Source organism: Notolepis coatsorum (assembly GCF_963971535.1).
Source record: "Notolepis coatsorum genome assembly, chromosome: 3".
Taxonomy (NCBI): Eukaryota; Metazoa; Chordata; class Actinopteri; order Aulopiformes; family Paralepididae; genus Notolepis; species Notolepis coatsorum.
Genome location: NC_140167.1, coordinates 116042384 through 116068922, shown reverse-complemented (window position 1 = coordinate 116068922; position 26539 = coordinate 116042384).

Genomic DNA, 26539 nt, shown 5'->3' with positions numbered 1-26539 from the left:
GAGTGGAACTAGTTTTGTTCACCGTGCGTATAAATACGGCGCAGGTGAATATAGAAGCCCCTTACTCCCTTACCTCCGTACCCTTCGTCCTTAGCATGTTACCGATAAGTTGAAGCCTCACCCACGATACAACGTGCGGTGAAGTATGGCCTGTTTGGCCCCAGAATAGAGTATTGAGACCGCGTGCGAATTAGTAACTGAATTGTCAGAGTTTGGCGCTATACCGTCGAGTGCGACATATTTCTATTAAGTCTTTAATAGTCTATTTGTGTATAGTGTATCGTGCGGTTAGAATTCTACAGCGACCAGCATCTCCAACGCTTTCTCGTATTAGCTACAGTTCTTATCCAGGCTGGGCCGACCACATGGCGCTTTCACCCGAGGAGACCTAGACGAGAGCCGTATGGACATGTACACTGGATTAATCTACCCGACGACTGCATAGCCCTTTGCGGCTGGAATATATTTGCTTTGGTCCTGTGATTTATGGAGCGGATAATCGCCGACGCCTGCACGTGTTGGATTTACCCCGAGAGGAGTCAAGTCGAGTCGGCGCCCAGAGAGCCTGAGGCCGACTAGCTTTCTTCCCTGTGGAGCTACAGTCTACAAGAGAACCAAGCTGTATTCGTCTGTGGATCAAGAGGCTACTGCACCGGCTTCTGTACCTGAAGTCTCCCTAGTCATCGTTGACCAGACGTCCTACTACCGACAGATCTTCTACCCCCCTTGCTGGCTTACAACCAGTGGGAACCCCTTCCAGTATCTTCCGCTATATTACTAGTGCACCATAGATATAATTCCCTCAGATTCAGGTTGTATAATTACCTCCTGCGTAACCAGAGAATGGACATTCGTTATTGATTTGCCTACGCATACTCCTTTGCCTTACAAGTGCATTCAAAGAATAATGTAAAGTATCCTATGTACCTTTTGCTCCATTAAATACTTGATTAATACCTTTGACTGGAACCGATTTCATTGTGGGAAGTGTTCATCATATTCATATATCGTGTACTGTATGGCCAGTAATTAAAGTACATAAAGCGGTAGTGGTTTAATGATACCATACTTATCAATACAGTCAGGGAATTGTACCCCTCAGTTACAGTTATGGTTATGGTTAGGGTTAGGGTTAGGGTTGGGGTTAGGGTTAGGTTAGGGGACTGTTGAGCAAGTGTTGGGGTGGGCACGGGCACAGGGATGAGATTTTACCTTCTCCTAATCTTTCTATCTGGGTAACCCTAACCCGAATGACAAGAAATAAACCACTATGGACGGTTTGAAAGCTAATATTGTTAACTTTTGTGTTAGAGGGTTTCAAAATTTAATCTTTTCAAATTCTGTGAATATATGGAAATTAAGCAAACGGTCACAATTTCAACATAATAATCAACACAGCCATCGTTGTACACAGAAACACAAAAAAATATAGGCAAAAAACACAAAATAGTCGCTAAGGGGGCAGAAGAGTTAAATCATAAATGTTTGCATATATTGTATTTTTCACTTGTGGTGCCATACATGTCATAATATTGTGTTGCGGTCTGGGGGAATGTTTATAAAACAAATATAGATCCTATTATTAAACTACAGAAAATAGCTATTAGAATAATAAATAAAGCTAGTTACCTTGAATCGACAAATCCATTATTCATAAAGTCCTGCACATTAAAATTTGTAGATATGGTTTACATAAAAACCTTGGAGATTTTTGAAGAGTAAGAACCTACCAGCTTGTATTCAATGTCTCTTTCAACCAAGAGAAGGAAAGTACAATTTAAGAGGGTTGTGTATTCTTAAAACAAATAAAAAGGTAAGAACTAATGTAAAAGCTAGATGTGTTTAAATGTTGGGAGTTAAATTGTGGAATAGTCTTAGTGTAGGGTGACCAGATCCCAATAAACCAAATGTGGGACAAATGGTATGTTTGTGAGGGACAATGTGGGACGCCCCCCCCCCCCCCCCCCCCCACGCAGCGCAGTACCCGCCCCTCCTTTTTTTTGGTGGACCGTCCCTGTCCCCTCAATCAAGGCTCATCCGCCACTGTCCTCATTCAAATGACCACAAGCCTAATATGTTTTGCCCTTATTCATTTATTTTATTTTCCTTTTGTCTCTAATGGGTGTTAAGTACTCAAAATAAATAAATAAACAAATAATAAATAAAATGACCACCCAGACTTACAATCACCTATGATTAGGTCTGGACCCCCAGTCTTATCACACACATGCACACGCACACACACACACACACACACGCGCACACACACACACACACACACACACACACACACACATACACACACACACACACACACACACACACACACACACACACACACACACACACGCACACACACACAATGACCACCCTCACAACGCTTTTTCACTCTCCTGCCCTCCGGGAGGAGAATGAGGAGCCTCCGAGCCAGGACCAGCAGACTGAAAGACAGCTTCATACACCAGGCTGTCAGGAAGCTGAACTCTCTCCCAGCTCTAGCCTCTCCCCTCCTCTACTCTTATGTTTTTAATCCTATATCTTGCACCATATTGTTTTGTTTTTGTTGCTTTCATTGCTTTGCTATGTTTTTTTTTCTTTCTTTTAATCTTATACCTTGCCTCACACTATTATGTTTTTATCAACTTGCTTGTGAAGCACTTTGGTGTCAGCTGCCGCTGCCTGGAAATGTGCTATACAAATAAAACTGACTTGACTTGACTTGACTACTCTGCCACCACAGAACCTGGACTAAGAACACCCCCCCCCCCCCCCCCGCAGTAATGGCACAATAATAAAGAATATGATTATCTTCCACTTGCACTGATTTGTGCGGGGGGTGGTTAGGTTACCAAACGGCTACTCGCATCTTTTTTATTGTTATTATTCGTTTTCAATCTAAACCGTTTGGGATTGTTTTCCCCTTTTCAAATTTCGACCAAGCGAGCGGTCTTCTCTCGTGCCGAGCAGCGGAGATTACAGCAGCGCATGGAACTGATCTGTTTATCCCAAGTTGCGCGGAAGGATAACTGGCTCTGAAACGGACCCGCCGCGCTCGACAGCGTTGGGACTTGTTGTTGTCATAGGATGCGGTGTCACTCGCGGCCAGATACTAGTAACGTTACGCGACGCATAGAGGCTCTTCACATTGGCTGGGGGGGCGGGGGGGGGGGGGGGGGGGGCGGGGATATTAGCGCGGATGACAACCAATCATGCGGGACATGGTCTCAATTTGCGTGACGCGTGAAAAGAGACAGAAATGCTGTACAATCACGCGCAATGCGTGACATCTGGCCACCTTATCTTAGTGACGGGTTGAAGTTGTGTACCTCTCAGGGGAGATTCAAAAAGGCCCTGAATGATCAAATAATTCAGGAGTACTGTTTTGAGTAAAACATCAAACATTTATTTTTCTCTTTTTATTTCTTTCTCTTAAAGAAAAAGAAAACAATTTATATCTTGCAGCATATTTAAATTTTTTCTTTCTTATATTAAAGTATATTTAGTTTTTAAGAATAGTAAAGGATAGGCAAACATAAGCATGTGCTTCAGCCTATTCCTTTTTTCGGTCATTGAGTTTGGATTTTGTGTCTGAGCTTACTTTGAATATGTACATTTGTGATTTTTTCTTTTTTTCTTTTCCTTTTGAAAGTCCACACATGTGTGTTTTTGATTTATCTGTAAACAAAGACCGAAAATAAACTATTCATCATCAGTGCAATAACTAAATAATTATTAAATAAGTAAGGGATAATGTATGGCTACGAGGTCATTGTCGCAAAATAATTGACCGACACGGAGTTTAAAATACAGAGGCGCCGCGCCGAGGTGTTTTAAACGTAGTGAAGGTCAATTATTTTGCGACAATGACCTCGTAGGCTATACATTATCCCGCTTATTACATGGCTAACTTACTAACAATATACCTAATTCATTTGACAAATCGCAGTTGTTCTGTGGCTCTGTCAGCCCAAATAAAGTGATTATTATTATCGCGGGCAGCCTCTGTTCTGGCTCCGCTGACACTCCGCTGTCAGTGCAGCGCGGCAGGTGTGTCTGATTTGCTGCACTGATGTGGGCTTGATTGCCAACAGCTGCGCACTGCGGTCATTATTGAAAAAACAGCGGTCATTATTGAAAAATAATGACCGCTGTCGGGGGGCTATTGACCAATCACAAGCAAGCATTTCGGCGAATGTGAAAACGCCATGTAATAATACAAAATAATAATTTGTTTAAAATAAATTAGAAACGTTTTGAGGACGATTTGCCCTTCGGCGCGACACGCCACTTTGGCGACCTCTAGCGGCTTGTGTGTGCATATTTTTTAATACTATATATTAGGGCTGTCAGTTTATCGCGTTAATTAGATTAATTAATTACACAGCAAATTATCGCGTTATGAAAATTAACTAAAAATTAATTACAAAAAAAATAAAAAATTATACATATATTTTTTAAATCTCATTCATTCCATTAAAACGTAGAATAAACATTTACAGACTTTTTTTTTAAATGGTCCATTTGCATGTTCTTGGTATCTGAATCTACTGTATGGATCTCAGGGAATGTATTCCCCAGTGTCAGAAATACTGAGTCTGTTACTAGGCTTGAGTAAATTGTAATGAACCAAATGAGAATATCAATAACATTTTCTTTTTTTCTTTTTTTTTACTGTGAATAACACCATGCTAAAATTGACCAGACCTGAAAAATCTAAGCAAATGAATAAAGGGAAGATGATTAAACAGAAGGTTTTGTAGATACAGTACTGAATTCTCCCATCCGGACACATGCATTTTGAAATATGATTATAGAATATAAAATATCAGGCCTAAAATGGTTATGAGATTAAAATGCGATTAATTAGATTAATTAATTACAAATCCTGTAATTAATTAGATACATTTTTTTAATCGCCTGACAGCACTACTATATATATATATATCAAATTAAAGTCCTATTTGTTGCCTGTCGATTGCCGTTTCTGGCGTCAAAATCCGTTCAGTGGTTCTCGAGTTACATGCTGATATGTGAGGCGTGCGCCAAAGTACACGGCAGACTTTTTCCCTGATTGTTCTGTAGAACAAGTCAGCAAGAAGGGTACAACTCTATCAGCTGAGTAACAATGTTCATCAAAGTATTGAAACTTGAGTGCTGCAGTGTTGAGTGCAGGGACGTGCACAGGACTTTAGAAAGGCAGGTGCCCGAAATCAGAAAAGGGCATTAATTATTAAATGCAATGCGAGCGCGCGCGCAATTTTTGGGGTTAATACAAGTCTATCATGGTACATTCAGTTTCACCGATAGATGTCACCAAAACTACATAGTGTCCCTTTAATAACGAGAGAGAGAGAGAGAGAGAGAGAGAGAGAGAGAGAGAGAGAGAGAGAGAGAGAGAGAGAGAGAGAGAGAGAGAGAGAGAGAGAGAGAGAGAGAGAGAGAGAGAGAGAGGTGGGAACAAGGCTGTTGGGTGTCTGGACTTGGGCCCAGGTCTGTGAGTGATATACAAGTATGTTTGTTTTCTTGGTTATCTTTTGTGTCACCTGTTTCCAAAATGAGCTTATTCAGATGTATCATAATAATGAGGGTTAGGAATTGGAAGACATGCAATTCAGCTGCAATTTTAAAAGAGAAACAAAACACTGGCTTTTTTTTAAAGCTTTTTATTGTTGAATAAAATAACATTGAACAGTGAAACATTGAAGATGGAAAAGAAAAGACTGAGAAAATGTCTTTTTTAAGTTTGTAAATACAATTATTATTATTGCTTGCTTGTTTCCTGTATTGCTAGCTTGTGTCCTCTCTTTCTGTACCTTCTTCCTCCCTTACAGCAGCAACCTTCTGGGGGCCATGTCCCTGTAGATGTCAATCACCTCGTTGTGATTGATGGGGATGTCTTTCTCGATAGCAAGGAGGAGGAGATCAGAGAGCCTCTCTTCTGTGCATAGACTTCTGAGTGTTGATTTGACCAGTTTGAGCTTGGAGAAGGACCTCTCCGCTGTTGCTGTGGACACTGGAATGGTGGCATATGTTCTTATCATTTCCACCAGTGTTGGAAAGATGTCATGTCCGCTGTTGTCTCTGAGAGTTGTTAGCATCCCCTTTACTGTGAGTGTTTTTGGGAAAGAAGCGTGGAAAACCCTGAGCTCTGTTTTCAGCTTCTCCTCTTCTCCTCCATAGAATGCACACAGAGTGTGAACAGCCTCAGCAGAGTCAGGACCCATGGCATCTTTACCTGCCCAGTTGCTGGCCTTCGTCAAACTGTGGAGTGCATTTAGGATCTTGTTCGACTGTGTCTCCCCATCCCCCCTAAACCTCCTGTGTAGTTCCTGAGAGAGGACATCAAGGAATGGGTAGAAGAGCTTGACTCTGTAGTAGTCTTCCACTGTTGTGAAGGCGTGACTCTCTGTGGCTGCTGTGGAGCTTTGTTTGTACCTGGCAGGCCCCTTTCTCTGTCTTTGTTGTCCTGGGGGGACTATGGGGATGCTGATTCCAGCAACTTCTGCCTTCTCTGTGGCACTCTTGTACAGTTTGGCAAACTGTTTTTCTGTCCTCAGGTTGGTCAGGGTATCCACCACTCCAGAAACAATGTGATAAGCCGTCGACAAGTCAATACCTTGATTCTGGAGTGCATCGGAAGCATGTGCAGTGACCTGAAAAATTGGCGTGGCAATCTCCAGGCAAAGGAAGAACTCGAAGTCGACGGCTTTAATGTACATCTTTGCATCCCCAGCAGAAGTATCTGGAGGCTCTTGGTCGGTGATATCAGTGAGGGCCTTCACCACAGCATCCATCACTTTGTTGAGGGCCTTCAGGGCTCTCTCCCTGCATGCCCAGCGTGTGTCCGAGAGCTTCTGAAGTTGAATCACACGTTCTCCAGGGTGCAGGTCCTCTTGGCATTTTATAAATGCTGTATGTCGTTTTGTGGAGGAAGTGAAGAACACATAGAGCTTCTCCACAAGGTTGAAGAAGGTGATAAAGTGCAGGCTTGATTTTGCACTTTCAACAAGCACTAGATTAAGGCAGTGGGCGTGGCAATGAACATACAGAGCCATGGCATTGTGCTGCAGTATTCTACTTTGCAGTCCTTTGTACTGCCCACTCATGTTGGCTGCGCCGTCGTAGCCTTGACCACGCATGTTTTCTCCATCTCCTCACCTGTTGTTCTGGACACGTTACAGACAGGGAACAAAATTAACTTTTTGACTTACCAGCCATTTGGCTGGTAGATTTTAAAAACTACCAGCCAGGCAGATTTTTTACCAGCCAAAAATTAAAAATAGCTTTTTAGTATATCGCCATGTGTTATTATTACTATATAATACTCTCATATGCTATTTTCAATTAATATCATAAACAACATAAGGAATATTAGCATAATTTTGAGTGGACTGAAGGAATGAGTCAGCGTTAATAGTTTTAAATGCAAATAATTTATTGAAACATAGAAGTGGGGTCAGGGACACACACACTGTTTCAACTCACCACCCCCGCATCATATTGTAGTCTAGTCTGTCTTCAAACTTCCACTCCTCTCGAAACCTTTTTATATTTGAATATCAACATTATCTGTGCATCCTCAGTAATCCTCAGTTTACTACAATATACTCCTCTCCTGAGTCCTGACTAGTGACTTCATCGTCTTTCCAAACGCACGCACACACACAGAGAAAGGGAGAGTGCCCCCCCCCCCCCATTTCCCTTTCCCCAGTCCACACTGTCTGCTGTTCTCTATGGCTCTGCCGCTGATCAGGATTAGCTTGTTAGCTTACGCTAACATAACGTTCATTTCGGGCGATGTGGGCATAAAGGAATGGCGACGATGCAATGCATGTTAGATGCATTTGACCCGTTGTGAGAAGAAGAAAAAACCTCAGACTTATTTCGGCTCGCAAAATAGGCGCACTGCTGTGTAGCTCTGCTCTCAGGGAACAAACTTAACTTTTTGACTTACCAGCCATTTGGCTGGTAGATTTTAAAAACTACCAGCCAGGCAGATTTTTTACCAGCCATTGGCGGTTGGCTGGTACTTATTTTGTTCCCTGGTTACAGACCTGGAGGAAGCGCTCCTTGACATCCATTTCAAACACATAACGAACAACAAAGGATACCTGCTCACAGTGAGACACATCAGTTGTTTCATCTACAAGTATTGAGTAGATGTTTGCCTCCTTCATCTCTTTCCTTATCTCTCTTCTAGTGAATGTGGCCAGGGCCTTTATGAGATCATTTTGTGTCCTGTTTGAGAGTAAAGAAACCCAACTCTTCTTCTTTCCAACTTTCTTCTCTTTGACACGATCTAAATGTAGCTTCAGTACACTGTCGTATTGGCTGAACATTTTCACAAGTTCAAGGAAGTTGCCCTGGTTTGAGCTTTCAGCAGACTCATCATCACCCCTGAGAGCCTTTCCCTGTCGTGCAAGATATGAAATGATGTCAATCAATCTGGTCAAAGTTTCTCTGTTCTTTTGTTTCTCTCGCTCTCTTATCGCTTTGCCTTGAACATCTGACACTCTTTTTGTATGTGTTCCATCGCACCATGCTTGTTAGGTGGGCCTCTGAGTTTGCATGCTCTTGTATAGATTCAAGCCCTTTTTTCCAACTGTTTAATCCAGCCACTCTCCAAGCAGACTTGCTGTACTTCTCTCCAAGGAAAAGCCGACAGGTGAAGCAGTACATTGTGTCCTTGTCTGGTGAATACTCTAACCAGGGCCTGGTAGTATACCAATTTCTTTGAAATGAACGTCCATATCTGTTTTTGGGACATCTAAGTACAGGTTGACTTGGTCCTCTATCAACACACATTTGTACATAACTGGCATTACATTTGAGATCAAAAGCTTGTTGGTGGGCAGGATCTGTAGGATACTTTAACAGTGCAATTTTCGATAGGACCTCTTCTTCTACATTACTTGTAGCTCCCTCAACTTCACCCTCATCTATGTCTTCTTTTATAGTATCATCCGTTTCCCTTTCTGTGGCCTCTTTCTCCTCAACATTTATGGGGATTTCTAAGGCTTCTGTGTCAGGAGCATCCTCTCTCTCAGGTTCTCCTACAGCCTCTTCCTCTCTCTCAGGTTCTTCTACAGCTTCCTTCTTCCTCCTTTTTCTCCCAGGTGGGCCTGGGAGAGAGGAGGAGGAGGATGTAGAAGGACTTGGCCCAAGTCCTTCTACATCTTCCTCCTCTCTTTCAGGTTCTTCTACATCCTCCTCCTCTCTCTCAGGTTCCTCTACAGCCTCATCCACTCTCTTCTCAGGTATTGGTTTTAGCCAGGCATTCATAGACCTGCTACCCTTAGCTGCTTCCTGGCGCTCTTTCTCCTTATTTTCTGATATCTTTCTTTTTTGGGCATATTTCTGCAGGCATAATTAACACAAATCCAGTTTAATTACAGATGGTAATATTTTAAACTCAGAATGTACAGCTGCTGAAATAAACATTTTACCAATTAATAATTTATTGCATTATTATAATAATAATACATTATTATTGTTATTGCTATTGTTATTGAGAGAGAGAGAGAGAGAGAGAGAGAGAGAGAGAGAGAATATGCTGCGTGATTTTCCTGCACTAGCAGCAGACAGGGAGGGGCTGGGGAGGGGTGATCTGGCGACGTGTTTCACGAAAATATACAGTGCACTGCAAACCCGACATTTTATTTTGTTGGGCAAATACCTTACCTGATTAAGTGTACTCTTGCTTTGTTTTAGTTGAAATAGTAACTGTAAAAAAAGAGGTCTCGACTCGAGTGTGAGGGCACTGTGAGCTCAACAACAGCTGGATATCAATTTCCTGTTCAGTGCACTGCTGGCCCTGCGCGGTTTACATGTCTCATTGATCATCACCCACCCACGTGCTATACCTATGCGTAATAGGTCCTTCCAGACTGGAAGGACCTATTATTTACGAGAGGGGTGGCATTTCTCTCTCTTTCTTTACCTAAAATTTTGATTCTATCGTGACATCTTTCATTTGGAAGGGCAGGGCAGTATATATATATGTGCAACAGTAAAACAAAGAAAAAAAAAGAGGGTGGCATAAAAAGGGCACTTTCTAATGAGAAATGAAAAAGGCAGGTGCCCGGGCATCCCTTCACCCCTATGTATGCACGTGCCTGGTTGAGTGCATAGTGGTAGAGACATATATTAGGTATTGCATGATATATATATATATATTTTCGCCCCGTAGATGATCATAGTTTGTGTTGTGTTCTCATCTTCACCCTAAGATGATCATAGTTTGTATTGTGTTCTCATCTTCGCCCTAAGATGATCATAGTTTGTGTTGTGTTCTCATTTTCGCCGCAAGATTATCGTAAAATGAGGCTATAATTGTGTGCTTTAGCTCGGTTTATTTTATGTTTTCTTCCATCATCGCTGAAACAAATGGTTATAGGCATGGTGTGGGATAGGATATTTATCTAGCCTTAACTGGGGGGGCATATTCTGCAGTTTCATTAAGGCTTGTGATTTGTAACTGTAAAAGTTTAATGAATCCAAACATAGACGATGGTTGAATTTATTGCACCACTTTGTAACACTTTCTTTGAGCTCTGTTAGTGAAACGATGCCGCTATCGGCCTTATAGCATAATGGTACGATATTGTAACGGGTTGTAGATCTAATAACGCATAAGAGGGGAGTTACCATGGTGTTAATAATGCTGGAGTTACAGGAGAATATCAGATCCAAGGAGCTGCCTGCTTTGTGAGTGGGAAGCATGACAGTGGGAGTCAGGTCAAAGGATTGTAGGGGAGACTGAGACGAGGCAGGCAGGTTGAAATCGCCCATTAGGAGGAAGGGGGTGCCATCTTCTGCGATATAGAGTAACAATGGTGAGATTGAATGGATTAGAGACATATACTGCAAGATACTGCATGATATTCAAGAGAGGAGAGTGACAGCTGGAAGTGATATTACATTTAGACCATGAGGGAGAGGTCAAAAGACCAGTGCGCCTGGAAGGCTACGTTTGTTTACCAAAGATTTTACGTGTTATTAGCGAAATTATGAGTTTATAAATATCTCAGCTCATCCTGACGGAAACCGGATGAATTAGACGGAAGTAAAGCAAGCTCTCATATATGTGTGTAGTCCTATGAACAAGGAGACCCAGGGCTTTTGATGGGCTTTCGAATTTCATAAAACTACACTTCCCAGCTCACGCCAGCCCCTGTCAATCATCTGACTTCCAGTGTGACGTTTTTTATTGGTTTTCATATCTCACAGGCCGAACAAACCTGAACGTTATTGCCATAAAATAGAACGTACAGTAGTTAGGTTTTTTACCTTCCTGTGAACGTCTAGGAAAAAAAACACGACTCAGTAAGATGAAAAATGGCGGACCAATTTACATTACAAAAAAGTTAGTTTACGGTAGATTTCATTCATGGTTTTTGATGCCCTGCCAGGGGTGCCTGGTGGTACTAAATCCAGATTGGAAAGTGGATATTTGGCCCGATCCATAAATGTTGACTTGGCCATAATTTATAGGTCTGATATTCTATATTCATATTTCAAATTGCATGTGTCCGGATGGCAAAATTCAGTACTGTACTGTATCTACAACACCCCCTGTAAATCATGTGCCCTTTATTCATTTGCTTAGATTTGTAGATTAGATTTATTGCATACCCAAAGTAATTAGCTATTTGCTATACCTTATACTTGTAGCACATGCATGAGTCTGGTCTCTTTTGAAAGGTAACATTCTGAAGGTACGCAATAAAGAAAGATCACTTTGAGTGCTAATGGAATAGAGAAACAGAGGGTTTAAAGGTTTACACACTGAAGTAAAAGGTTTGTGTACTCTATTTCTTTTTACTGGTTACCAGATGCCTGTTTTTAAGTTCCAGCTGAGAGGTAGGAGCTGGAAAACATAATGTTTCCATAGCCTGAAGTCTTATGTAGTACAGGTCCAAAGTTTATAACAATCCCACGGAAAATGTGTGTTTCACAAAGGTTTTAGTAATGTACCGGTAACAAATCTGCATGATTATCCAAAATGGCTGTCCACTGACATTAATTTCGCCTCTTGAGTCAAAACAAAGGACTTCTTCGTCTTCTTGTGTCACCTTCCTCCACTGTCAGGGCCCGCCTGAGATCGCTTTCGGAGCGTACGCTCCTTGGCTACAATGGTGGTCAATAATTTTCGCCATCAGTGGTGACTGGTCAGTTCACGACTGCACACAACCGGACGTGGTCGCGGCTTGTCAAATGACGCTTGCCAGATGTTTTGTCTTGTAACTCGAGAATGGAATTATGTACGAAAACGCAGCCCGGAGCCGACAGACGAGAGCAAAGTGCCGCGATGTGCGCACAAATACAGGCCGTCCGATCCTTAACACATTTGGGGCCAGACGCGAGATATCCCGGGTTAACTCGCCATGCGCTGGGCGCCAAACCCGAGATATCTCAGGTCTTAATTGTTATTTCTTTTATTCGCTATTGTCATTCATAATTAATCGGGGCAGACGGTCAATACCGCCCTCTGACGCCTTCGGCCGCTATTGCACTCCATTTGAAACTCCGGCAGGACAAGAGCTTACAACGATGCATCAACTAGCCCCCCCTCCCCCTCATTCATATGCAATGCCGGATAACGTGGGACGGACCTCCGCAACCAGTACTTGGAATGGCGATCAGATAATGGATAATTTTTTTTGCATTACATCAGAGACAAGGTAAGGACAGTATATATCCAATCTTGCGTTGATCTGATATTTTTTTCTCCCGCGATCGAAGCTGTCTGTGTGGACTGTGTGTGTGCTGTTTACCGTTGGTCACATCACAGCATGCAGGGGCGCCCCGCGACAAGCCCCCTTTCATGGGTGCATGAGGAGACATAATAACGATAATCTAGCGTTGATTTCAGGAAGATTCAATAATCAGATCAGGATTTCACTAAAGGGCTATTTTCGCGTCTTTTCCTGTGATTACTCAGAATCACCCAAACTATACTCATATTCAACACTGTATAAAACGGAAATGTACAGATGAAAAAACAATCTGTTTTTTGCATGTTGACCAGAAGAAACTCACTGACAATCGACAGCGTTATTAGATCCATAGCTATAATATTTCATATAGTTTAAGCACTCGCAAACACAGCATTCTCTCCATTGAACAAAGCGCTGGCACGCAATGGCCCAATGCCCATAGCGCCCTCTGGCGTCCAATGTGTTAAGTGGTTAAGAGGTTAATATGTATATCAATGGAGAATGATGGAAATATATTCAAATAATTTGGCCAATTTGAAAAATATTCTAGAATGGCCTGCTTTCAGCCTATGTGCAACGTTTCATCCAAGTTGGCGCTGTAGTTTGCGAGGTTTAGTACAGACACAACCGATTACATGATCAGCCCCCAGGCTTCCGCCGGGTGGAGATAAAAAAAAAAGAAAAACAGCGCCCTGGTGGTTCAAAGGTTGTGGCAAAGGAACAGAAAATGTTTGGTTTCCAAAACATTTCCAAACTTACATTTGTATAAGGTACAATAGTAAAAGAGAGCAAAAGATACAGAGAGGCAGAGAGCAAGAGACTGTACATAATTTAGCCTAGACTCCACATAACTAACACTTTTTGCATGCGTAGAAGCTTGCCTGCATGTTTGTGTGTGTTTGTGTGCGTGATTACATGTGCCTACACTTATGTGCAAGTTAATTAATGCTCATTTAGGCATTAATGTCAGTGTTGGGAGAGTAATGGTTTGTTCCGTATTGTCAGTGGGGATAATAGGCCTATAAAACTCCTCTGTACTATTCACATGCATCGCTACATCCTCTTTTAATAGTGCACCGAGACACACACACACACACACACACACACTGTCTCTCTCTCTCTCTCTCTCTCTCTCTCTCTCTCTCTCTCTCTCTCTCTCTCTCTCTCTCTCTCTCTCTCTCGCTCTCACACAAATTATGCAAAGCAAGAGCAATGGATACGGAAATTAGAACTGAAGTCGAGCGAGCAATTAGACATGCCAATTCTGTACGTCTCTCTTTTAGTGCCTGACAACAAGTCTCCCAGGTTGCGTTTATGTGTGTGTGTACATATATACAGGGGCGTAGCTGGGGGGGGGTAGCTTAGGATGATTCCAAGGGCCCAGCACTGGAAGGGGGCCAAAAAAAAAAAAAAAAAATTTTACTAGACATCACTCAGGTGTATTATTGATGCTCTCATTGATACTATGTTTGTTAAGTGTGTGTGTGTGTGTGTGTGTGTGTGTGTGTGTGTGTGTGTGTGTGTGTGTGTGTGTGTGTGTGTGAGATATATAGAGAGAGAGGGGGGGCTTTGGTAGACTATTGCATTGCATATTGCAATGCGACATCCTTTACTAGGCTCACCCACCAACAGTGCAGGTGCTGAACTGCTGATCCGAATGTATAGGTAAAAACCATATTATGCGTTTTAATCAAAAAAAATTCACTGGGGGCCTACAAATACATTCGTTCATGGGGCCCAGAATCTGGAGCTACACCCCTGCATATATATATATATATATATATGTGTGTGTGTGTGTGTGTGTGCGCACTTTTGTATGTGTGTGCACATATTAGGGTATGTATGTATGTGTGAGTGAAGCCATATCCAAAAAGTATCCCGGGATGTTGGTGTGTTCCTCAAATATCTCCATCTTACTGGTGCTTTGTACCTCTGCAGAGGCTATTTTAATCGACCTAATGTTTGTTTCTGTTTTGTTTTTTTGGTAATGAGCTGTCAACGGCCGAGAGTCGATTCCTTAATTGTTGTTCTTGCTATGGCTTTGCATAATTTGTGAGGATGTGTCAAGCCGTTGTCTTGCTGTTTGTTTGTTTTTCTGTTGATGTTTTGTGTGTTGACTGTCTCTCCATTTAGGAAAAACAGAATCCATTTTTATTTTCTACTACAAGAAACAGGAAGGTTTCAAGATACAGTTAGGTAGTGTGGAATACTATATTGAGGAGCCCCCAACTTTCATGTAAAGACATCCCCTTCCCTTCTCCTTTGTCCCCTATCCTGTGTCCCCCCCCCCCACTCATTTGACCTATCATGTGAGTGTTCTCCCCCCCCCCCCCCCCCCCGTTTCACTATATAGGGCTCCTCCCGACAACAATCGGTCTTCTCTACCTGAGCGATTTCAGCTGATCACCTGGGGTGGAAGCCTCAGCCATTTTCTCTAACTACCTGTATATATTTGATCTATCTGGCTAATAAACCTTATTAACGGGATCTCGGTTGACTGAGCACGTTCTTCATGATATCCACGATATCCCACAGTAGCTCAGTGGTCACCAGTACCAAATCAGTGGTGTATCTAGGGTGTACTTTAGAAAACACACTCTCAGGGGAAAGCATGTAGAAAAAAGTAATAGCCAAGGTTAACAACAGACACAATAAAATTCCTAGCAAGAAATTCGAAATACCTGAACAGGAAAGCTCTTAGAGCACTTGCAGGGGCATTAGTTCAGTGTCATTTTGACTATGCTAGCTTGTCCTGGTATGACAGTGCCCCCAGCAACTTGAAAAATGGACTTCAAACTGCCCAGAACAAGCTAGTTAGGATAGTCCTGCAGCTTCCCACTCGTACTGACTTAGACCAGCCCCACTTCAACAGCCTAGGGTGGCTCAGGTGGAAAAAAGAGTATCCATGATAAAACTATGCCTAGTCTATAGGATTTATAAAGGGGAGGTACCAAGCTACCTTCAAAATTACTTTGTAGCCATGAAACCAGAGGTAAAGACACAACCATAGTTCCGTTTAGATTCAAACTCATTGCGTACGGCCAGCAGACCGTTTTTACTCAGCTGCAGTACTGTGGAACAGCCTGCCCAGCAGCATTAAACAGGCCCCCGGGTTAACTGGCTTCAAAAAGTATGTACGATCATGGCTATTGGCATAGGAAAGAGAGGGTAGCATATTTATTTATTATTATTTTATCTTCAAATGTATATGCATATTGTATCTAAATTTTTTATGATGTTGTTTTATGTTGAGGTATGTCCTGTTTTTTAATACCAGGTATTACGTTACCATTGACTGAAGGAGTGCTTGTTGTCTTGTCAATGTAACATAATGAGGAGACGGCAGCCAAAGTAACCAACAAAAGATATTTAATTTATATTTACCATGGCTCGTAAAAGAAGAGTAACATAAAATAATAACAAACAAAACACAGAACTGTACAAACAGGATCAGCATCACACACAGGGGAGAACAGGATAGTTATACAGGAGGGGATGACGAGACAAGACACACCTGGGTTGATTACTGATGAAATATGACACGTATCATGTAATTTTATAAGCGGAGACATTCTCCCATCACTACACTATATAAAGCTAGTTTACGTCTCTCTCTCAGACAAGAGGGCCACTCACAGATCAGTGACCTGCAAGCTGACCCCTGGTACATGGTACCGTTCCTCTCACACAAGCATACACATAGGACAAACCCATACACACACACACACACACAAACCTACACACACACACACACACCTTTGCTCTCAACACACACACACATCCACACCCTCAAAGCACATACACACACACCTACACACACACACACACCCTGGTACTGACCGGCACTAGATAAGGCCGGATCACATAAATTACCAGGATGCCACAAGCCGGATGAAATACGACTGGGTCATTCAGTGGTCACGAAGTCCAGTCTCCATTAAATCACAGATCGTTATCCTATCACATGCACCTACTTACACGTAAACGTGCACCAACATGCACTCATGCACGCCGGACATACAGGCTGACCAATACACAAGACACACAACGTGCACTGAGGAGAGACACCACATACACACTGAACTATGGGATCGCTAATAAAGATCACCCCCACAGCCAAGGGGGGACGGCACTTCACTTCACTTGACTTCACTTCACTTTTTCTGCTTTGACTTCGACTGGACACAGACTGGACGGAGGAAACATGCTGGACTGACACAATGACTTGACTTTTATACTTTCCTTTAATATACTCAACCGGCCGGTTGTAACAATCTCTAGATTTCAATTGTACCTTGCTAATTTACTATTATGTTAAACTGTTTATAATAAATACCTTCAAAAGTGTTTCATCTCTTATATTTTTAAGTATAGTTTACAACTTTCACATTTGAATCTAAAACGTGACAATTTGGCGTTCCTGGTGGGCATTCAATCAGACTTACCGACCTAGCTATTTACGGACGATATTGACTGGAAGACATCCACTCAGACAGAGGATCCACTTTCAAAGGTAAGCAGATAAGCCTGTTACGTAAAAGTCGAAATCTGCATAGTTAAAACAGCCGTTATGAGTGGATGCATTCTCAATTATTGTCTTGTAAATAGGTGGCTAAAAATATAAGTAAAACCCATTGAATTGTGTTGTTGAAATTAATATTTGCAAGGTGCAATTTATAACTAGAATTTTTTATTACAATTTTTTTTTTCCACTCTATCTCTCTCTTTTTTTTCTACACTAGGTTAGAACCAACCCATTTATTTAAGTTAGGGTTGTTTGTTTAGGTTGGAGCAATGAGGGTTTGATTGGGTGTGGATGTGCTCGATGAAAAGCAGTGTGTTTTATATTCTGTCTTTTTTTCCCCCCCACTGCTTGATGTTTGTTGAATGAAAAGTCCTTCTCTATAAGGCAATAAGTGGTGTCATAAGTTAGAAGTGACCCATTTATTAAAGATAAGACCTCGGGGAGGCCTGACGGATATAGCAGGGACTTAGGCCCTATAGTCAGAGTTGTTTTAATGGCCATAAAAATGGATTGTGTAGGGCTGAAGTGCGTGGGAATTACGAACAGTTTACGGTTAATGGTTGATCAGCCTTAATTTGTCCTGATTTAGTCTCTTAATTGCGTCAGTTGACTGCAATCCAGGCCACGAAATAAGCTTAGTCAATTGGAAAAGTTATGAGTTACGGTGAACCCATGAATGTGGTTAGCGTTTGATTTATGTTATACCGATGTTTCATTTCCGTATTTTAATGTTGAATATTGTATTGTACAGGCTTCTTAAATTCTGAGTGTTGAGTAGTAGAGAATGGTATATTATATTGAAATTAGTGTACTGGTGGTAGGGGGACCATGTCCTGCTCTGCGAGGAGGGGTACTGGTTCGGCGGACTTTTGAACCTTCGCAGCGGCCGCGCGAGGGAGCAGGTCTGTGGAACCAGAAACGATTGAACCCTCTTCGCATTGCAGTTTCAGACTATGCGTTGACGATTAGATGGATATATCTAGTTCATTAACGATAGGCGGGTGTTATGTTATATTATATTATTATGTTATGCTATATAAGCAGTTGTAGGAGCGGGTATTATATTATTGTATTGTGCTATATAGGAGGCGTGGGTACCTGACTTCTCGTCGCGACCACTCTGAACACCGCCATGCGCACTGCTGGCCCACCAGCCACCACGGACGCGCGACTTGTGGGCTGGAAGCAATCGTTTTAATTTTGGTTGGATACAGAGGCGTGCACCACGCGCATATTCACAGAAATATTATACACTCAATATCTGCGTTATTACCACACTTATAGATGCTGTTGAACCAGCAAGCTTTATCTTTTCTAATGCGGATTAACCATATTGTGGGGTACAGCCGCACTGATCATCATTCTATAATGAATTCTAATATTCTGATTAAATATATAATAGCTGGTTATACATGCAAAATGGACAATGGAACACTGGAACTGGAAATCTTTGAGGACACATATGGCCTATGCATTTACAGCTATTCACTTTCAATGCAAACCCGCGAGTGTCTGAGGGCGTTTTTTTGCTCCCAGCCGCTGCGTCCTAAATCAGGGTTTTCACGTATTACATATGCATGAATAAACGTATTATTGATAAACGCAAGGCGCGAAGACCATAAAGTATGATACAGATATCATTTTCATCGTTCATTCGTTTGGCTCTGACAAACGTAACCTTCCATGGAATAAAATATATACCAAAGACATGAAAATTGCTTTAATTCCGGACTCATGGTCCAGTTCGTTGCATGCCGATTAAAGACCCCCTAAAGAGGTCCTGCATTATGTGTTATTACATAATTATAGTTACACGCACGGTGTGCGGACTGCGTGACATACAAAGGGGGGAGAAGGACTTTCGTCTTGTTTGCATCAGGGTCCCCCGTTTTCAATTCATCATAATCATCATGTTGTTGTTTTTATTATTATTATTTCTTTGGTCCGAGGCGCGGGGACTGTTAGTGCCGCTTGCGGTACATAGTAGATGTGTAATGTTGCAGGACCACGCACATAATTCACACAGGACTGCATTGATGAAGACGCACATGTTGGAATATAGAGCATACAATACTGGGACGCGCCGCCTATTTTATTGGGGCAACGTGCGCTCGATCGAGGCATGTTCCTGCCGGCGCCGGGGGCAACAGAGAACCACCGCGGGCTGTTGTTTTCTCTCGGACGATGTGGGCCCCTTGTGCTCGGTTCAGCCGACATCCACGTCTTATTACCCAGCCCGGGGAAGAACGATATGCGCCGGGCGCGTTGTCAGGATGGGGGGTGTGTGACATTGACAAGCGGTCGCTGCACTAATCATAGAACGTTATGTTACTGGAATTGGGATAAGGATGCTGCAATTATTATAAGTTGGAGGACTCAGAGGTGTTTTGTGTTTTTTCATTTGATAAATAGGTGAAGTTTTGGTTTGTGCTTGCGGCGCCGCCACGCTCCGATGCGAGACAAAGCATGCGTTTCGCTATCTATATAACGGCGAATTAGTGAGCGACCATGAATCATAATTATAGGAATTTGACCCATTATTTGATTTTTATTAGTCTTCCTGGGGTCCACCAGGAACGGTAATTATTATTGCGATTCTTTGTTTTTTAGAGATGGTACCAGACACATATTGCATGATGGTGAGATCGGGTTGAATGAAATTACGTGCGTGCACGGTGGCGGAAGAACAAAAGTGGACCAATGAATGGATGAGTGAATGAAAACTTTATTTGACGGATTGCGGAATGGGTACGATACAGTGCGGCTCAATACGTACAATTGTTGGGGGGATGCAGACCTGAGAAGGGCGTTTGTCTTGTTTCCATCAGGGTCTCCCACATATTTTGTATGCTTTATAATAACCATATAGCCTGTGTTAAGGGAGACACGATGTGAACCTCTCTTTGTTTACTTTCAATGAAACCATAAAGCAGCCCCCAGAAGACCGATACGATTTGATAAGGGATTTTAAAAGGTCCAGCGCCTGTAATATTTAATCACGACATCACGAACGGGACGCAAGCATGTTTATGGGATTCAAGAATGTTAATATTTGTTCCACCACACGTATTCTAAGTGGCTCTAGGCGGTCGGATGTCTGGATTCTAAAATGCGACTGTTGCCTTATGATGCCTCGTGAGGTGGAAAGACAGGAAGGGTTTGCCGTATAGGATAAGTATATGAGAGTTGTATTTTAGTCATAAGTCTTCTGAAGACGGAAGTAATTACAGCAGTATGGTTTCTTTGTTGACAGATGTGGAGCTCGTCTGACTATACTGTCACTGTGGCGAGCATCGCTCAGTGTTTGAAGTGAGTCCCCATATAATGATGGTAAAAACACGTGCACTCAATGCCATAGATGTTGATCAAGTTGTAAAAGCGCCTATAGTCATATGCGCGCGCGTGTGTGTTTAACATTTTAATAATTGGGCATAATTCTAATGAGAATTACTCCTTGTCTATTACTTATTCATTAATTAATTTATATTAATGAATGTATTAAATGTTCAGTCTGTAGCTGATGCTGAAGGCGGGTCTGTCTTCTGAAGGCGGTTTTGATCTCCATAATATAGGACTGGATATGTTTATAGCATCTTTAAAAACCACAGAACAGAAAAAAAAAATTTTTAAACGTAGAAGATAATAGAAACACATATTAGGCCTGTATACATTATACAACCATACATATTATAAACGATTAGGGATTATTTTTAAATTGGATCTGCTGTAAATACAGCTGAGGTTTAGTGGCAGGTTAATCCAAGGAGTAAATGCTCTACAAGTAAAATATATCCTTGGAGCGCTCTGGTGTACTGCTCATGCACAGTATTACAAATAACTATCTGTTTATGTATGATTACAGGAGTTTTTACTGCTCATGACCAACTTGGACAGCATATGAGTGTATTATAGGACAATCTATCTTCAACATTAGACCAAGAGAGGCGCGCGGCGGGCATGCATGCGGCTCACATTAGACCTTGGTCAGCAGCCCATGTACAGTACTAACCGTGCTGCCCAGTTCGGGGCAACCTGGAGTTTACAGAGGTCACCACTTCTATCTGACATGAGTACGTCTCCTGGGAATACCGATTGCTCTTCCCATTTTTAAGAAAAATAAAGACAATAATTAATATGCTGAGATCAAGACAGAGTGCTGTCCAGCTTCACTCCAAAGAGATTAGTACTTTCGACTTGTTGAACTGCAGAATTACACGAGTTTAAATGAATCTTTGGATACTTGCAGAGTCCTGGTTTCCCCCCCCTCTCTCTCTCTCTCTCTCTCTCTCTCTCTCTCACTGGCACAGCGGAGCACTCAGAGGTCTTAATCCATAAATACTCACACACAAAGGCACAGTCATGAGCGAATAGCTTTAACTCAACTAATTTGACACGAGGTGCCACAAGTAACTAAATTATGACTTGACTGAGATTACCCCAAGATTGGGGGATGAGGCCAGGTAGGGTTTAAGTACCAGCGATGAGACACGCATCAATAAACTCTTTTTCCCTCCCTCTCACACACACACACACACAGCACACACACACGTTGTCTGCACGCATACACAACCTATTACACACATACACACGCACACACCCACGTTGTCTGCACGCATACACAACCTATTACGAACACAGGCACGCATACACACACACACTCTGACACGCACACACGTACACTGACACATGAACACACGGGCTCTGATACACGCACGGGCTGACTGCGCGCACATCACACACGACACTCCGCTTCGTTCTCTCTCCCTATTTGCTCCTTATTTTACGTTATTTAAATTTTTTGGGTGTAGATTTTGTGTTGTTTTTTTTCTTTTCCTCTTTTTAGGTTTTGAGTCTGGGTCGTTTTAAGTATGCCGTTTTATTATAAATCTCTGTCTGGATGTCATTTTAATGTGTTGGATGTCATTTTAATGTGTTGGATTTGGTAATAATGTTGGCAGGGAGGGCCGCTGTTCTATTCTTCTCTCCCTCTTACTGTTCTCTCCCCTTTTTCTTTGTCTCTCCCATCCCTCTTCAAGGAAGATGTCTGAACAAATTATACAGAAGTGGAGGTCGTGTGAACCGGGTAGCGTAGGCCAGGTATTGGGGGCCACGCATTCACGTTGGCTGGGTAAGGTCGCTGACGAAGGAAGACGCAAGGCCAGTACGAGATTTGTAAAGTGGGCTGGGAGGGTGCAGAGGATATGGGTTTTAGGACATTGGACGGCAACGGCACCGGCAAAGATTGAGCTCAGTGCGTGCGCGACTCAGGCGGCCACTAGAGTGGCGACTGCCACCGCTGTTTTGGAAGGGACAAAATCCTTCGAGTTCAAAGCTATGTCTAGAGCTAAACGGGGACTAGCGGAGGCCGAGACATTCCTGGCTGACTGCTCCTGTTTTCTGGGGGAGGTTGAGTGGACTATAGAAATCTGTATCTCGTGTGGCATGCCTAGTCATCGGTTCAGGGAATGTTCGACACGAGGCTGTTTTTTGTGTGCTGATCCTAGGTGCCGCGGAAAGGAATTGTACACGGTGACAAGTAGATCAGGTATGCCGATAGGTAGGACGGCTCAGCACGAGGGGGGCGATCCCCATTGACCTCTATCATGTTCTCTCTCTCCTAGGCCTAGGGGGGAGTAATGGCGGACAGGGGGAATGGCCGCTAATATGTTTGGTTGCCTAAATACGATACTAAGTGCATGTCTGTCTGTGGGTGCATGGTTCTGCGTTTATGATTCCAACTAAAACATTAACAAATTTTGTTTGTCATGGTTTATTGGGAGGTGCATGGGGTACATGTGTGTCCTGAAGTATGGGTGTGAAGCGTATGTTTGGGTTCGATTACTGCATGTTTCTATGATTGTGGTGGGAGACTGGATGTTGTTGCGTGTTTCTTTTTCTCCCTTTTTCCTGCTCTCCTCTAGAGAGGCCGTGACCCATCAATCATGCTGGTATATACCCCTGGTTTGTAAAATGCTGTATAACTCAGTAGAATACTGTATACTCATTAGAATATATATACTCAGTAGAATACTGTATACTCATTAGAGTATATATGCTCATTGGAATACTGTATGCTCGGTAGACTACTGTATGCTCGATAGATTAGATCTGCGTTATGAATGCGCTGATATAGGACGGTGTGTGTTTTGTTTGGGGGTTTGATTTGATTTATGCAATGTGTTATGTTGGAATATGTGTTTCTGATTTTTGTCCTTTCTTGTTTTTTTTTTTTCTCATTTGTGAAATATATGTGTAATGAGCACGGAGGGTGACGCTGATGAGCCGGAACTGGGAACCTGAGAGTTAAGTGGTTCTTTACACATTTTGTATGAGTTTCAGTCAATGGGTTTCTCATGGAGAGAGTCTAGATAAATTGTAAACTGCTTATAGTTGTCGAGTAAGCTGTGGTATTTTGTGTGCTTTGTTTCTTCCACGGGCTGTCGGGCTGGGGAGTGGCTGAGCGACCGAGGACGCGATGGGGGAACGGTCAGCTGTCGTCCACTTCCTTGGGGACGCTGTGGTCATGATGAGAACCGTACCGAGGCCCTTCTCCTCTCCAAATACCTCTGCCGGTGGTGACGGAACTGATCTTGGGGTGGAATTGCCTTGAGGTGGGTTCTGGAAGCCCCGGACGATATCGCGGGCTGTCGCTCGATGATCGCCTGAAAATGTAGGGCTGGGGCCGAATTGAGGGGGATGGGCCGGCAACAGGACTTCGGCCTGAATTCGGTGTGGTGCAGTGTCCTCTGGGGGTGATGGCTGACTGACGAGGCTGGAATGTCGTTCGGCGCTCTCTGCCTGATGGCCTGCGGGGTGTGGACTCAGCAACTGAATTGGACTCGACAACTGGGTAAATTACTGGGCTGAAATAATTAATTGGAATGAGAATATTGGAATAGTAGGTGAGAAAGTATGAATTGATTGAAATTATGCAAAATGTGACTGAACTGAAATTGGACCGTCTTGAGATATGATTGATATTGTGCAGAATAATACTGAACTGTCTGATCTGTCTTATCCATATTTCAAAGATGTACGTTGTGCGAGGGTGTCATGCATCATTTCCATATTTTACAGATCCTGGTTAATGTTAGAGTGGACTACTTTATTTTTTTGTTGTTTTTATTCCTCTGTAAAGTTATGGCAATGAGTTTTTGTATATTCCTCTGTAAACGGTTCGCTCCACTCTCTTCCCCTCTGGGTCATCTGCCCACCTGCGATCCCTCCTGTCATATGACTCTGGACTCTACCGGGGGGGGGGGGCAGTCGTCTCGGAGGACATCCTTCTTCTACTCCTCCTCCCCCGTTTATCCCCCACTGACTGTGCAGGATGTGGGGCTGTCCGTGACTGTGCAGGAAGTGTGGAGCTGTCCGTTGCCACGTGTTGATATCCAGATAATGGGAGGGGGCTGTGCCTGGCCTCTCCTCACCGGATGTCGCGGACTCTCCTGTACCTGATGCCGGGAGAAGACGCCTCGTGTTATAGGCCTCTAGCCTGTTCTGTCTCCTATTCTACTCGCTCTCTCATCTCTCTATATCCGCACCAATTCATCTCTCTCCTCTGGGCCCCCCATTGTATGTGGTCACACTCCACAAGGTTGCGTACAAGTCTGATATGTAGAGCTGTGATCCGTCGCGGACGTCGGGCGGCGGTGGAGTTTCGTTTTTCTTTTGTATTTTTCTATTTTTTAGAGGGCCTGTTTTGTTATACACTGTTATGTTTTGTTGTACACTATTATGTTTTGGTATACACTATTATGTTTTATTATGCGCTGTTCTGTTGATGTACAGTGTTGTGTTATGTTTGACAAACTCACAGTGAGTCTGATGTGCTGTGAGCTGCGCCAAGGGCCGTTACCATAATAGCGAGACTATGGGACGATGTGTGCCTTTTATCCTCCAGTTATGTCATAGTATTTAAGCATGTTATTATTCATGTGTTCTTTATTGGCCGTACATTCTGGGCCGTTTGTCTCGGGAGGTTTTTTGGCCACATGCAGGGCTCTGTTTGATGAAACCAGTAGAGAGGTTGATGATTGTGCCGTTTCTCTATTGACTCTTGTGGGTCGGCCGGTTGGGTGTGTTTTTTGTTATGTGGTTGTTTGTTGATAATTTTGCTTAAGGTCCCCCTTCTATTTCATTTTTTCCCTACCTGTAGGTAGGGAAAGGGGGGACTGATGAAATATGACACGTATCATGTAATTTTATAAGCGGAGACATTCTCCCATCACTACACTATATAAAGCTAGTTTACGTCTCTCTCTCAGACAAGAGGGCCACTCACAGATCAGTGACCTGCAACCTGACCCCTGGTACATGGTACCGTTCCTCTCACACAAGCATACACATAGGACAAACCCATACACACACACACACACACAAACCTACACACACACACACACACCTTTGCTCTCAACACACACACACATCCACACCCTCAAAGCACATACACACACACCTACACACACACACACACCCTGGTACTGACCGGCACTAGATAAGGCCGGATCACATAAATTACCAGGATGCCACAAGCCGGATGAAATACGACTGGGTCATTCAGTGGTCACGAAGTCCAGTCTCCATTAAATCACAGATCGTTATCCTATCACATGCACCTACTTACACGTAAACGTGCACCAACATGCACTCATGCACGCCGGACATACAGGCTGACCAATACACAAGACACACAACGTGCACTGAGGAGAGACACCACATACACACTGAACTATGGGATCGCTAATAAAGATCACCCCCACAGCCAAGGGGGGACGGCACTTCACTTCACTTGACTTCACTTCACTTTTTCTGCTTTGACTTCGACTGGACACAGACTGGACGGAGGAAACATGCTGGACTGACACAATGACTTGACTTTTATACTTTCCTTTAATATACTCAACCGGCCGGTTGTAACAATCTCTAGATTTCAATTGTACCTTGCTAATTTACTATTATGTTAAACTGTTTATAATAAATACCTTCAAAAGTGTTTCATCTCTTATATTTTTAAGTATAGTTTACAACTTTCACGTTTGAATCTAAAACGTGACATTACAAATGGATACACCTGGGAGGGAAACGACGTAACCACGTAACACGCTGCGTCACGGCACGGCCGACCCGGGTTCGATTCCCGGACCTGCCGTTCTTTGCCAAATGTCTTCCCCCCGCTCTGTCTCCCATTCTTCCTCTCTCTCTCTATCTACCGGACTGCCCGGTAGTACTCTTGACACTCACCTCACTTACAAACATCACATCAATAGCTTAGTCAAGAAGGCAAATCAAAAAC